The following is a 15664-nucleotide window of genomic DNA, read 5'->3' on the forward strand; positions in this document are numbered from 1 at the left end:
GAGGGAATCTGTAATGTAGAGGAGCATCCCGGAATTTCCAATCGCCATCGCGGCCGCGGAACGTCCCTCAGACTCGGTCCTCCTTTTCTGGAGTTGCTGCTGGTGTTGATGTCGGGTTTTTTTTAGTCGCGAAAGTGCAGGGAGGGCGGCAGCCTCTGGCTTTCGTGCCAAAACGGGCGTGGTAAAAACACAAGCCGGGGGATGGAGGCGTCGGGGCGGCGTTCGCGGGGGAGGGGTGCCTCGTGGTGGCGCAGTGTTGCTGCGTGCCCGCATAAATCGTATCTGCTTCTGCAGCCAGTGCTGCGCAATCTGTGGCTTCTGATCTGGCGAGGGCAGCCTGAACCTGCTCGGATAGTTGACTCAGGAATAACTCCTGAAAGAGGAAACATTGTGGTTCTGAGCCAAGGAGCATGAGCATCTGGCTCATCAACTCAGATGGCTTGGAATCGTCAAGCCCGGGCAAAGCGAGTAGCCGGCAGGCACGCTCCGCCTTCGTGAGCCCGAAGACCTGTATTAACCGCGCTTTAAGAGTATTATACTTGCTGTCAACCGGGGTTTTTTCGAGCAGGCTGATGATCCGTGAGGCCGTGGAGCTGTCGAGTGCGGAGACCACGTAAAGGTAATGGGTCTGATCCGCAACAATGTTTCGGAGATCGAATTGTGCTTCTGCTTGGATGAACCAGGAGGCCGCCTGTTGTTCCCAAAACTGTGGGAGCTTCAAAGCCACAGAGTTCGCTTCCATGTTTCGTCACGCTTCGCTTCTTCCGCGAAAATTGTTCACGAAAATTCGGGGTCACCACTGTAGGAATGGCTAGATTCCTAACTAAAGGACTGAGGTTGAGTCAGTCTATCAAACAAACGATGTTTAATACTAATCAGCAGAGTTTAAAACAAAAACACAGGAGAACTACATTACAGGTCTGTACTCTTTGCTGGCTCCACGAGGACTGGCTAGGGCGGCTCCCCAGCCTGACGTCATGACGTCATCACATTTTCCCGCTGCTGGAGGATCACGTGATCAATGTGATGACGTCATCGCGTTTGGTCTCATTCTTAAAGGGACCGCGCTATGTACATGCAATGATATGAACAAAGATACAGATTCATTCTGTAGCTAATAATTTGTTAAAGATAATTATGTACATTAGATCAAAGTCCCCCTGGAGGCTCCACCACACTATATTATTTGCATATGTTCTTTTACTGATGCTGTCAATTTCTACCTCTAACATTTTTTTAAATTCAAGGCACACAGCAGGATGGTAGCCAACATGCATTCGGATTGGAGGTGTGTACCAGGATTTGGTCGGGAGAGGCTGCAAGTGAGAGAGAAAGTGGCTGAAGATTATGGAGCTTGGAGGAAATGGAGGGGGACAAGGTAAGTGGGCTGGGGTTTGGGAGAGAGTTAGGGGTAGTCTGGAGTTTTGGGGTACTTGAGAATAAGATCTGGGAGTCCTAGAACTTGGGATCATATGGTGGAGCTGGGCTTTTGGAAGACTGTGCAGCAGTGTGCCAGAAGCACAGGTAGCGACTGCACTAGCTAAAATCAGTGGCTGTGTTCACTGCCTCCATGATGGGAAGAGTGTAGAGTCCTGAAAGGTCACTTGTGCAAGAGGAGCAGGGAGAACAGGAGTCGAAGGGTGAGTGAGTACATGGGCCCAAAAAATGATCAGGACCTAAGACCCAACTTTTTTCTGGTACAAGAGCAAATAGAAAGCAAGCCTGAATTCCCTGAAGGAGGAGAGGATGTTGCAGGAGAAATTTAGACGAGACTTTGGAAGATGGGAAGAGTAATTTTTTTTAATGTTGTTTCTCTGAATTATGTGGTTATTATATCACAAATTTTACTTTTTGACATATTCAGTAGGGGTGGATTAAGGAAATAAAATGCAAGGATTTGATTGAAGAGAGAGTGAGCCTGAGGGGAAACAGTGTGAGAGGCCAACAGATAAAAGCAGGAGATCCAGCAGCAGAGAGTCAGTGAGTGCGGTAAGTCAGAGTCTGAGCACGAGCTGAACGTGGAACACTGAGAAAGAAATTCAAAAGTGATGTACTGCCGCGGAAGGTGCAGATTGGTGGGTAACCAGTAAGTGTTAGTTTGTTTTATTAAATTGTTCATTTTTTCACTTAATAATTGACTTGATGGTAGTTTCTGTTGTGTTTTAGATTGATGGATACTAATTCCAGTGTTTTCAGTTAACTTTTTGACTGTTTTAGTATCTGTCTTTTAGAGATCAGTTTCTTCGAGCTCAGTGTCTTAGACTTTGAGTTCAGAGTCAAGTGTTTTAGTGGCCAGGGTCCCAGTGATATAGAGGTCAGAGGATTGACTACCATAGCAGACCAGTGGGGACCCGTTGCATGCGCCTCTTGTTTTATGTGGCAACTCCAGGACACTTCGCGCATCCTGGATAACCATGTGTGTAGGAAGTGCTGCTGGTTGCGTGAGCTCCAGCTCCGAGTTTTGGAGCTTCAGGAGCAGCTGAAGTCACTGCAGTGCATCCGGGAGTCAGTGTTTCCTGGATCGGACATTCCAGGAGGTGGTCGTCCGCTGCCACAGAAGGTACAGGAGGTAAGGGACTGGGGTGACCACCAGACAGGGTAGGAGGAAGACACAGGTAGTGCAGGAATCCCCCAAGCCAGTGGCACTTGCTAACCGATTTTCAATTCTGAATATCGGGGAGGGTGACGACACCTTGGAGGAATGCAGTCAGAATCAAACCCCCGGCATTGTGGGAGATTTGACTGCATACGGGAAAAAGAAAGAGTAGAAATGCAGCAGTCGTAGGGGTTTTGATAGGGGCATAGTCAGGCATTTCTGGAACCGCAAACATGATTCCTGAATGGTATGTTGCATCCCTGGTGCCAGGGTAAAGGATATCACTGAACGGGCACAGGACATTCAGCGAGAAAAAGGAGAACAGCCAGACGTCGTGATCCATGTTGGAGCCAATGACATAGGTTAAACAAAAGTGCCGAGGTCCTTCAGGCTGAGTTTCAGGAACTAGGAAAAAGATTAAAAAACAGGACCTCAAAGGTAGTAATCTCAGGATTACTCCCTGTGCCATGTGCTAGTGAATATAGAAAGAGGAAGATAGTACAGTTAAACGCGTGGCTTGAGAAATGTTGCAGGAGGGTGTGTTTCAGATTCTTGGGGCATTGGGACTGGTTATGGGGGAAGGGGCACCTGTACAAGATGGACGGGTTGCACCTGAGCTGGGACCAATGTTCTCACTGAGAGGTTAACTCGTACGGGGGGAGGAGGGTTTAAACTAATTTGTATGGGGGAGGTGAACCAGAAAGTAGCAGCAATGAGATCAGAGGACACAGAGATATAAACAGAAGTAAAATTAGAAATATCTCAAAAATTGCAGGGACCAGAATGAGGAAAATAGCAAAAGTGACGAAGGAGGTATTAAATTGTATGTACGTCAATGCCCGTAACGTAACTAATAAGGTTGGTGAGCTGTTGGCGCAAGTTGCCACATAGGATTATGAAGTGGTTGCATTAACAGAGACATGGCTCAAACAAGGCCAGGAATGGGTTCTTAATATTCCTGGATACCAAATATTCAATCATGATAGAGAAGGAAAAAAGAGGAGGGGGCTTGGATCATTGATTCAGGATGATGTTGTAGCTCTAAATAGAAAGGATATACTGGATGGTTCTAGGACTGAATCTATTTGGCTTGAGTTAAGGAACAGAACAGGAGCTGTTACATTGCTGGGAGTTTTTTTTATAAAGCTCCAAACAGTAAGAAGATAGATGTGCAAATTGCAAAGGCGTGTAACAAAAATAGATCAGTAATATTAGGAGACTTTAATTAATCAAATATAGACTGGGGGGAAATATAGACCTAAGGATAGGGATGGAGAGGAATTTCTGGTATGTGTACTGGAAAACTTTTCCAATCAATATGTCTCCAGTCCAAAAAGGAAGGAAGCAGTGTTGGATCTGGTTCTGGGAAATTAAGTAGGGCAAAGTGAAGTGTGTTACAGTCATCTAGCTAACAGTGAGCACAACATAATTCAGTTTAAAGTAATTATGGAAAGAGACCAGAAAATATCAAAGGTTAAAATGCTCAACTGGGAAAAGCTAATTTCAGTGATTTAAGAAGGGACCGAGCACAGGTAGATTGGAAAAAGCGATTGCAGGGTAAAGCAGTAACAGAGCAATGGAAGAGATTAGTGGAAGAGGTAGTTCAAGTACAAACTAGGCATATTCCTTTTGAAGGGAAAAGGTAGAGCATCCAAAGCCAATATCCCCTGGATGACACAGGAAATAAAAGTTAAAATAAAACAGAAAAAAGGAGGCTTTTGACAAATCAGGAGCAAGATTCAGTTAATAACCAGGAAGATTATGGAAAGTACAGGAGGCAAAGAGAGATTATGAGAAAAGATTAGCAGGCAACATTAAATTGAACCCTAAAACATTTTCTAAACACACAAAGTGTAAGAGGTTAGCTAGGGAAAAAGTTGAGCCTGTTAAGGACCCAAAGTGAACTCTTCATGTAGAGGCAGAGGACGTGGCTAAAGTATTAAATGAGTACTTTGCATCTGTCTCTGTAATCTCCTCCAGCCTCAGAACCCTCTGAGATATCTGTGCTCCTCTAAATCTGGACTCCTGACCATCCTCAATTTTAATTGCTCTACCATTGGCGGCCGTGCCTTCAGCTGCCAAGGCCCTAAACTCTGGAATTCCCTCCCTAAACCTCTCTGCCTCTCTACCTCTCCTTCCTCCTTTAAGACGCTCCTTAAAACCTACCTCTAACCAAGCTTTTGGTCATCTGCCCTAATATCTCCTTATGTGGCTCGGTGTCAAATTTTGTTTTAGAATGCTCCTGTGAAGCACCTTGGAAAATTTTACTGCGTTAAAAGCACTATATAAATACAAGTTATTGTTGTTGTAGTGCAGTAGATGTATATATAGACTTTCGGAAGGCAGTCGACAAAGTGCCACACAGGAGGCCTGTTAAGAAGACGGAAGCCCACAGAATTAAGGAGAAAGTGGCAGTATGGATACGGAATTGGCTCAGTGACAGGAAGCAGAGAGTGATGGTGGATGGGAAGCAGAGAGTGATGGTGGATGGGAAGCAGAGAGTGATGGTGGATGGGAAGCAGAGGGTGATGGTGGGTGGGAAGCAGAGGGTGATGGTGGGTGGGAAGCAGAGGGTGATGGTGGGTGGGAAGCAGAGAGTGGTGGTGGGTGGGAAGCAGAGGGTGATGGTGGATGGGAAGCACAGAGTGATGGTGGATGGGAAGCAGAGAGTGATGGTGGATGGGAAGCAGAGGGTGATGGTGGGTGGGAAGCAGAGGGTGATGGTGGATGGGAAGCAGAGAGTGATGGTGGATGGGAAGCAGAGAGTGATGGTGGATGGGAAGCAGAGGGTGATGGTGGATGGGAAGCAGAGGGTGATGGTGGATGGGAAGCAGAGAGTGATGGTGGATGGGAAGCAGAGGGTGATGATGGATGGGAAGCAGAGGGTGATGGTGGATGGGAAGCAGAGGGTGATGGTGGATGGGAAGCAGAGAGTGATGATGGATGGGAAGCAGAGAGTGATGGTGGATGGGAAGCAGAGAGTGATGGTGGGTGGGAAGCAGAGGGTGATGGTGGATGGGAAGCAGAGAGTGATGGTGGATGGGAAGCAGAGGGTGATGATGGATGGGAAGCAGAGGGTGATGGTGGATGGGAAGCAGAGAGTGATGGTGGATGGGAAGCAGAGGGTGATGGTGGATGGGAAGCAGAGAGTGATGGTGGATGGGAAGCAGAGGGTGATGATGGATGGGAAGCAGAGGGTGATGGTGGATGGGAAGCAGAGGGTGATGGTGGATGGGAAGCAGAGAGTGATGATGGATGGGAAGCAGAGAGTGATGGTGGATGGGAAGCAGAGAGTGATGGTGGGTGGGAAGCAGAGGGTGATGGTGGATGGGAAGCAGTGAGTGATGATGGATGGGAAGCAGAGGGTGATGGTGGATGGGAAGCAGAGAGTGATGGTGGATGGGAAGCAGAGAGTGATGGTGGATGGGAAGCAGAGAGTGATGGTGGATGGGAAGCAGTGAGTGATGATGGATGGGAAGCAGAGGGTGATGGTGGATGGGAAGCAGAGAGTGATGGTGGATGGGAAGCAGAGAGTGATGGTGGATGGGAAGCAGAGGGTGATGGTGGATGGGAAGCAGAGGGTGACGGTGGATGGGAAGCAGAGGGTGATGGTGGATGGGAAGCAGAGAGTGATGATGGATGGGAAGCAGAGGGTGATGGTGGATGGGAAGCAGAGAGTGATGGTGGATGGGAAGCAGAGAGTGATGGTGGATGGGAAGCAGAGGGTGATGGTGGATGGGAAGCAGAGGGTGATGGTGGATGGGAAGCAGAGAGTGATGGTGGATGGGAAGCAGAGGGTGATGGTGGATGGGAAGCAGAGGGTGATGGTGGATGGGAAGCAGAGAGTGATGGTGGTTGGGAAGCAGAGGGTGATGGTGGATGGGAAGCAGAGAGTGATGGTGGGTGGGAAGCAGAGAGTGATGGTGGATGGGAAGCAGAGGGTGATGGTGGGTGGGAAGCAGAGAGTGATGATGGATGGGAAGCAGAGAGTGGTGGTGGGTGGGAAGCAGAGAGTGATGGTGGATGGGAAGCAGAGAGTGATGGTGGATGGGAAGCAGAGAGTGATGGTGGATGGGAAGCAGAGAGTGATGGTGGATGGGAAGCAGAGAGTGATGGTGGATGGGAAGCAGAGAGTGATGGTGGATGGGAAGCAGAGAGTGATGGTGGGTGGGAAGCAGAGAGTGATGGTGGATGGGAAGCAGAGGGTGATGGTGGATGGGAAGCAGAGGGTGATGGTGGATGGGAAGCAGAGAGTGATGGTGGATGGGAAGCAGAGGGTGATGGTGGATGGGAAGCAGTGAGTGATGGTGGATGGGAAGCAGAGAGTGATGGTGGATGGGAAGCAGAGGGTGATGGTGGATGGGAAGCAGAGAGTGATGGTGGATGGGAAGCAGAGGGTGATGGTGGATGGGAAGCAGAGAGTGATGGTGGATGGGAAGCAGAGAGTGATGATGGATGGGAAGCAGAGGGTGATGGTGGATGGGAAGCAGAGAGTGATGGTGGATGGGAAGCAGAGAGTGATGGTGGATGGGAAGCAGAGGGTGATGGTGGATGGGAAGCAGAGGGTGATGGTGGATGGGAAGCAGAGAGTGATGGTGGATGGGAAGCAGAGGGTGATGGTGGATGGGAAGCAGAGGGTGATGGTGGATGGGAAGCAGAGAGTGATGGTGGTTGGGAAGCAGAGGGTGATGGTGGATGGGAAGCAGAGAGTGATGGTGGGTGGGAAGCAGAGAGTGATGGTGGATGGGAAGCAGAGGGTGATGGTGGGTGGGAAGCAGAGAGTGATGATGGATGGGAAGCAGAGAGTGGTGGTGGGTGGGAAGCAGAGAGTGATGGTGGATGGGAAGCAGAGAGTGATGGTGGATGGGAAGCAGAGAGTGATGGTGGATGGGAAGCAGAGAGTGATGGTGGATGGGAAGCAGAGAGTGATGGTGGATGGGAAGCAGAGAGTGATGGTGGATGGGAAGCAGAGAGTGATGGTGGGTGGGAAGCAGAGAGTGATGGTGGATGGGAAGCAGAGGGTGATGGTGGATGGGAAGCAGAGGGTGATGGTGGATGGGAAGCAGAGAGTGATGGTGGATGGGAAGCAGAGGGTGATGGTGGATGGGAAGCAGTGAGTGATGGTGGATGGGAAGCAGAGAGTGATGGTGGATGGGAAGCAGAGGGTGATGGTGGATGGGAAGCAGAGAGTGATGGTGGATGGGAAGCAGAGGGTGATGGTGGATGGGAAGCAGAGGGTGATGGTGGGTGGGAAGCAGAGAGTGATGGTGGATGGGAAGCAGAGAGTGATGGTGGATGGGAAGCAGAGGGTGATGGTGGATGGGAAGCAGAGAGTGATGGTGGATGGGAAGCAGAGGGTGATGGTGGGTGGGAAGCAGAGAGTGATGGTGGATGGGAAGCAGAGAGTGATGATGGATGGGAAGCAGAGGGTGATGGTGGGTGGGAAGCAGAGAGTGATGGTGGATGGGAAGCAGAGAGTGATGATGGATGGGAAGCAGAGAGTGATGGTGGATGGGAAGCAGAGGGTGATGGTGGATGGGAAGCAGAGAGTGATGGTGGATGGGAAGCAGAGGGTGATGGTGGATGGGAAGCAGAGGGTGATGGTGGATGGGAAGCAGAGGGTGATGGTGGATGGGAAGCAGAGAGTGATGGTGGATGGGAAGCAGAGAGTGATGGTGGATGGGAAGCAGAGAGTGATGGTGGATGGGAAGCAGAGGGTGATGGTGGGTGGGAAGCAGAGGGTGATGGTGGATGGGAAGCAGAGAGTGATGGTGGATGGGAAGCAGAGAGTGATGGTGGATGGGAAGCAGAGGGTGATGGTGGATGGGAAGCAGAGGGTGATGGTGGATGGGAAGCAGAGGGTGATGGTGGATGGGAAGCAGAGAGTGATGGTGGATGGGAAGCAGAGGGTGATGGTGGATGGGAAGCAGAGGGTGATGGTGGATGGGAAGCAGAGAGTGATGGTGGATGGGAAGCAGAGGGTGATGGTGGATGGGAAGCAGAGGGTGATGGTGGATGGGAAGCAGAGGGTGATGGTGGATGGGAAGCAGAGGGTGATGGTGGATGGGAAGCAGAGAGTGATGGTGGATGGGAAGCAGAGGGTGATGGTGGATGGGAAGCAGAGGGTGATGGTGGATGGGAAGCAGAGAGTGATGGTGGATGGGAAGCAGAGGGTGATGGTGGGTGGGAAGCAGAGAGTGATGGTGGATGGGAAGCAGAGGGTGATGGTGGGTGGGAAGCAGAGAGTGATGGTGGATGGGAAGCAGAGAGTGATGATGGATGGGAAGCAGAGGGTGATGGTGGATGGGAAGCAGAGAGTGATGGTGGATGGGAAGCAGAGGGTGATGGTGGGTGGGAAGCAGAGAGTGATGGTGGATGGGAAGCAGAGAGTGATGATGGATGGGAAGCAGAGGGTGATGGTGGGTGGGAAGCAGAGAGTGATGGTGGATGGGAAGCAGAGAGTGATGATGGATGGGAAGCAGAGAGTGATGGTGGATGGGAAGCAGAGGGTGATGGTGGATGGGAAGCAGAGAGTGATGGTGGATGGGAAGCAGAGGGTGATGGTGGATGGGAAGCAGAGGGTGATGGTGGATGGGAAGCAGAGGGTGATGGTGGATGGGAAGCAGAGAGTGATGGTGGATGGGAAGCAGAGGGTGATGGTGGATGGGAAGCAGAGAGTGATGGTGGATGGGAAGCAGAGGGTGATGGTGGATGGGAAGCAGAGGGTGATGGTGGATGGGAAGCAGAGAGTGATGGTGGATGGGAAGCAGAGGGTGATGGTGGGTGGGAAGCAGAGGGTGATGGTGGATGGGAAGCAGAGAGTGATGGTGGATGGGAAGCAGAGAGTGATGGTGGATGGGAAGCAGAGGGTGATGGTGGATGGGAAGCAGAGGGTGATGGTGGATGGGAAGCAGAGGGTGATGGTGGATGGGAAGCAGAGAGTGATGGTGGATGGGAAGCAGAGGGTGATGGTGGATGGGAAGCAGAGAGTGATGGTGGATGGGAAGCAGAGAGTGATGGTGGATGGGAAGCAGAGGGTGATGGTGGATGGGAAGCAGAGAGTGATGATGGATGGGAAGCAGAGAGTGATGGTGGGTGGGAAGCAGAGAGTGATGGTGGATGGGAAGCAGAGGGTGATGGTGGATGGGAAGCAGAGAGTGATGGTGGATGGGAAGCAGAGAGTGATGGTGGATGGGAAGCAGAGAGTGATGGTGGATGGGAAGCAGAGGGTGATGGTGGATGGGAAGCAGAGGGTGATGGTGGATGGGAAGCAGAGGGTGATGGTGGATGGGAAGCAGAGAGTGATGGTGGATGGGAAGCAGAGGGTGATGGTGGGTGGGAAGCAGTGAGTGATGGTGGATGGGAAGCAGAGGGTGATGGTGGATGGGAAGCAGAGAGTGATGGTGGGTGGGAAGCAGAGGGTGATGGTGGGTGGGAAGCAGAGAGTGATGGTGGATGGGAAGCAGAGAGTGATGGTGGATGGGAAGCAGAGGGTGATGGTGGATGGGAAGCAGAGAGTGATGGTGGATGGGAAGCAGAGGGTGATGGTGGATGGGAAGCAGAGAGTGATGGTGGATGGGAAGCAGAGGATGATGGTGGATGGGAAGCAGAGAGTGATGGTGGATGGGAAGCAGAGGGTGATGGTGGATGGGAAGCAGAGGGTGATGGTGGATGGGAAGCAGAGGGTGATGGTGGATGGGAAGCAGAGGGTGATGGTGGATGGGAAGCAGAGAGTGATGGTGGATGGGAAGCAGAGAGTGATGATGGATGGGAAGCAGAGAGTGATGGTGGATGGGAAGCAGAGGATGATGGTGGATGGGAAGCAGAGGATGATGGTGGATGGGAAGCAGAGAGTGATGGTGGATGGGAAGCAGAGGGTGATGGTGGATGGGAAGCAGAGAGTGATGGTGGATGGGAAGCAGAGGATGATGGTGGATGGGAAGCAGAGAGTGATGGTGGATGGGAAGCAGAGAGTGATGGTGGATGGGAAGCAGAGGGTGATGGTGGATGGGAAGCAGAGGATGATGGTGGATGGGAAGCAGAGGGTGATGGTGGATGGGAAGCAGAGGGTGATGGTGGATGGGAAGCAGAGGGTGATGGTGGATGGGAAGCAGAGAGTGATGGTGGATGGGAAGCAGAGGGTGATGGTGGATGGGAAGCAGAGGGTGATGGTGGATGGGAAGCAGAGGGTGATGGTGGGTGGGAAGCAGAGGGTGATGGTGGGTGGGAAGCAGAGGATGATGGTGGATGGGAAGCAGAGGGTGATGGTGGATGGGAAGCAGAGGGTGATGGTGGATGGGAAGCAGAGAGTGATGGTGGGTGGGAAGCAGAGGGTGATGGTGGATGGGAAGCAGAGAGTGATGGTGGATGGGAAGCAGAGAGTGATGGTGGATGGGAAGCAGAGAGTGATGGTGGATGGGAAGCAGAGAGTGATGGTGGATGGGAAGCAGAGAGTGATGGTGGGTGGGAAGCACAGAGTGATGGTGGATGGGAAGCAGAGAGTGATGATGGATGGGAAGCAGAGAGTGATGGTGGATGGGAAGCAGAGAGTGATGGTGGATGGGAAGCAGAGGGTGATGGTGGATGGGAAGCAGTGAGTGATGGTGGATGGGAAGCAGAGGATGATGGTGGATGGGAAGCAGAGGGTGATGGTGGATGGGAAGCAGAGGGTGATGGTGGATGGGAAGCAGAGGGTGATGGTGGATGGGAAGCAGAGGATGATGGTGGATGGGAAGCAGAGGATGATGGTGGATGGGAAGCAGAGGGTGATGGTGGATGGGAAGCAGAGAGTGATGGTGGATGGGAAGCAGAGGGTGATGGTGGATGGGAAGCAGAGGGTGATGGTGGATGGGAAGCAGAGGGTGATGGTGGATGGGAAGCAGAGGGTGATGGTGGATGGGAAGCAGAGGGTGATGGTGGATGGGAAGCAGAGGGTGACGGTGGATGGGAAGCAGAGGGTGATGGTGGATGGGAAGCAGAGAGTGATGGTGGATGGGAAGCAGAGAGTGATGGTGGATGGGAAGCAGAGAGTGATGGTGGATGGGAAGCAGAGAGTGACGGTGGATGGGAAGCAGAGAGTGACGGTGGATGGGAAGCAGAGGGTGATGGTGGGTGGGAAGCAGAGGGTGATGGTGGATGGGAAGCAGAGGGTGATGGTGGGTGGGAAGCAGAGGGTGATGGTGGATGGATGTTTTTCAGTCTGAGAGGTGGTTTGCAGTGGTGTTTGCCAAGAGTCAGTTCTGCGTCCATTATTCTTTTCAATTTTATAAATGACCTAGACTCGGATGTAGGGAGCAGCATTATGAAGTTTGCAGATGATACGAAACTTAGCAAAGTAGTAGGTTAGTAGATACTGATGAGGATAGTTATAGGCTTCAGGATGACATAGACAGGATGGTGAAATGGGCAGAAGCATGGCAAATGGAGTTCAATGGGGTGAAGTGATGCACTTTGGGAGGACTAATATGGAAAGACAGTATAATATAAATGGCACAATTTTGAAAAGTGGCGGTGAGCAAAGAGACCTCGGTGTCCCTATGCATAAATCCTTAAATGTGGCAGGGCAAGTTAATAAGGTGGTTAAAAAAGCTTATGGGTTATTTATTTAATTGAGATCCAACTCTTCAAGAAAGAAGACATGTCAGGGCAGGATTAAATTCAGGTCACAAAGGTGAAACTTAATCTGTTTCATCAATCAGTCCATAAAACCGTCTTTCCTAAACAAAAAGTACAAATGGGGAATATGTTTGAAAAGCATAATGAAAACAATAGCTATAATGGCTTAGTTGAAAAATATCTTGATGAGCTTGAAGATGTTTTCTAAATATGCTGCTTTTTAAACTCTGTAATTTTTGGCTACAATTTAGCAAATTGTGAATACTGTTTGTGTTACATATGTAACCGATGTTCCAAAAGTGTCAAACTGAACAATAGTAGCCAAAAAATATTCTGATTGCCAAAAGTGGAAAAACAGACAATTTACTGCACTATAAAGTGTTGCAGACTTCGCCAACTTAAATAAACACAGAATCAGTGAATAGAAGCAACAAAATTTATCATTTTTTTCAGAACCTTTTGCCAAAAAATGAATCTCTGCTCTTAAGAGTGGTTAGTGCTTGAATATGTGTCACACAGACAATCTAAACACACTTGTACAAGCAATGGATGTTTTATTTCTCTGCAGGATTGTCTGATCTGAAGATTTGGAAGAGTATCTGAAGGTTTTGCGGCAGTATCGTAATGGGAAATTACATTATCTGGCTTGAAGATGGCCAAGTAGTATATCACATTTGTGCACTAATTGCTGTGACGTCAAGCAGTTGTATAGCTACATCATTATAATTCCTGAGATGACAGGAGAGGTAGGAGATTGAGTTAGCCCACACCACTGCCCTGCACCTCAGTCCAGTTGCACGTTAGTATAAGCAGAGATAAAAACAGAAAAATGCTGGAAATACTCAGCAGGTCAGGCAGCATCTGTGGAGAGAGAAAGTTAACGTCTCAGGTCGATGACCTTTTCGTCAGAACTGAAAAAGTTAGAGAGGTATTAAGCAAGTACAGAGGCAGGGAAAGGGAGGAGGGAAGGAATTATCAAAAGGGAAGGTCTGTGATAGGGTGGAAGGCAGAAGTGATTAAATGACAAAAGAGATGATGGTGCAAGGCAAAAGGAGATGGTAATGGGACAAGTGAATAAACAAAAGATGGGTCTTGAGGAGGTGTAAATTCGAATATCAGAAGCATCAGCAACAGCTGCCGTCCGAAAAAAATGGGGGCAAAGGTTATGATCTGAAATTGTTGAACTCAATGTTGAGTCCGGCAGGCTGTAAAGTGCCTAATTGAAAGATGAGGTGCTGTTCCTCGAGCTTATGTTGAGCTTCATTGGAACAGTGTATAAGCAGAAGCCTGGGAGCTGCTTGTCTGCCTGACATCTTGGTTGAGGAACTTAAAAAGAGGGGAGGAAAATGACATGTGGAAAATTAAAAAAAATTCTACACCTTCCTTTTTAATATCAAAAGCTGGATATGTTTTTCAGATACCATTTGATAATCCAGCTGCCAGAACTCCCTTTTATGTTTCTTACAAAGCAAAATTGTAATGACAATGTAATTAGTACAGAAATATGGGCAGATTTTTTTTTTATACAGCCGTTGTTACCATTCTGAAAACAATTTGCTCAAAAAGTTTAAAGACATGTTTATGCCTCCTAATTATTGTGTTGAAGTTCTCCATTTTGTCCCACATCCCTCAGGACTGAGATTCTGAAAATTGTGGACACTCCTTTCCTATGAACTCTGAACAGTTCAGCTCTAAAGTATTAAATTAAATACTTCAGCGTTTTAAGGTTATGTTGTAAACAAGACATAATTGGTGGAGGATGTATACAAATTCATGCTAATGTTCTGTAGGCCTCTGGGGCAAAATAAATAAATGTATTTTAAATGTTCTAATGCAGATACAATGTACTGGGGAAAGGGAGGCTAAGAAGTGAGCAGTTTTAATAATCGCATATTAGATCAGAATGAGGAAGTGGATTTTTTGCTCTTTAATGCTTTTTAATTAAGATTCTTGAATGAACAACAGCTATGAAAATGCAGAAAACAGAAATTAAATAGGGTAATAAGACCAGGTGATCACTATAATCAGCAGTTAACAGTGACCAGAAGAACAAGCAAGTGAGGAACTAGTATCAAATGTCAACCGCTCTTCCCACGTAGATGGTAAATACTGAATAATACAAGCCAGAGATAACGCAGTGTTTGGCAGACAATTTAATAAGGATAGGTTAGGACTAACAGATAGTTTTAGGCCTAGTGTAAGTATATGAGTGACCATTGGTGTAGATACCAGTTAACGCAAATAAGACAGCAGTTATACACCCAAGGCTCACAAAAGGCTATGGAGTAGAATCTTTCAAAAGGGCTGAAATAGGAATATATTTTGTTGAAAGCATAGTTAATCCACACTTTACTAATAAGCCTGAGTGGGTTCAAAATTTGCAGGTTCAGAAGTAGTGATCATAATGTAATATGATAAATTATTAGCTATTAACATGAAAATCAGAGGGAGAGTCATTCTTAAATCACTTTAGTTTGCCCTTTCACAATCAGTGAGCAACCCAAGGCATCGCTTGTTTCATCAACAATGAGAATTAATTCACCACATAATACTTGCATGCATTTTTAGTTGAAGGGGTGCTTGATTTGTTTTAGTTGGTGCCCTCCACTGGGGAGTCACTTGTAAAGATATTTGTGTTAGTGGCATTGGGTTGCTCAATATTACTTCATTGATTCAAGGAAAACAGAGCCACTCCAGTTTGCCTTCGAACAGCTGTCTGAGTGGTATCAGCAGACAACAGGGAACAATTTGGGCCTTTCTACACATGAGGGGAAAAAAATTCCACAACAGTTTTAATTTTTAGAAAACAGTATTCTTAATATGATATTTGCATTGAAGGGGTAAATGCACCAGAGAATATGTAATAGCTCTTTTTAAAAAAAAACTGGACTGCTTGAATATTGATCAAGGACAGAGATCCAATAGAATAATTCCAAGTTTTGAAGAACTAAAGGCGAAAATAGAGGTTACTATGTCTTTTTTTTCTGACCGAGTTGGACACAATGGTGATACCAGAAGACTCGAAAACAACTCATGTTATTTGGATATTCAACTGCAATGATTCACAATTCCCATTTCAATCAATTAAAGGGCCCAGTGGCGTTGGAAGGGTTAAACAGCAGACCCGTGAACCTATGGGCCTAGAAATTGGGTATAGCCCCGCTTGAGGCGTTAGAACTGGCGCTGCGCAAAGTTTATAGCCAGACGAAACTTGTCGCTGCCTGGCGAGATATTGGGTTGCATCGCCCCCAAAGGGGATTGAGGCGCGAACTCAGACGTTGCACGGGGCTCCCAAGGCGCAAAAGTTCAGGCGCTACCCAATATTGGCGCGGACGGGCGCAGCGCAGGTGATCTCAATTGCCGGAAACCACGAGACTTCCAGGCGCCGGCCGGCTCTTAAAGGGGTGGGTCAGTCAGCCTGAGCTGCCACACTCAATGCCCTGTAGGCCTCAG

General features: G+C 48.6%; 1 long non-coding RNA gene across 5 annotated transcripts in view; it reads left to right on the forward strand.

The window, feature by feature from the left end:
- The first annotated feature begins 1600 nt into the window (after positions 1-1600).
- Positions 1601-15664, forward strand: part of LOC147124092 (uncharacterized) — a 36944-nt gene continuing 22880 nt past the window's right edge. For 2 of the 5 annotated variants that reach the window (XR_015077530.1, XR_015077529.1), the window contains exons 1-2: positions 2097-2569; positions 12780-12957. This is a non-coding gene — a long non-coding RNA (uncharacterized LOC147124092). The other 3 variants (XR_015077533.1, XR_015077532.1, XR_015077537.1) reach the window with 3 other exon arrangements.

This window comes from Somniosus microcephalus, chromosome 1 (genome assembly GCF_052327205.1).
Source record: "Somniosus microcephalus isolate GS21.2 chromosome 1, FLI_Smic_1.0, whole genome shotgun sequence".
Lineage (NCBI taxonomy): Eukaryota > Metazoa > Chordata > Chondrichthyes > Squaliformes > Somniosidae > Somniosus > Somniosus microcephalus.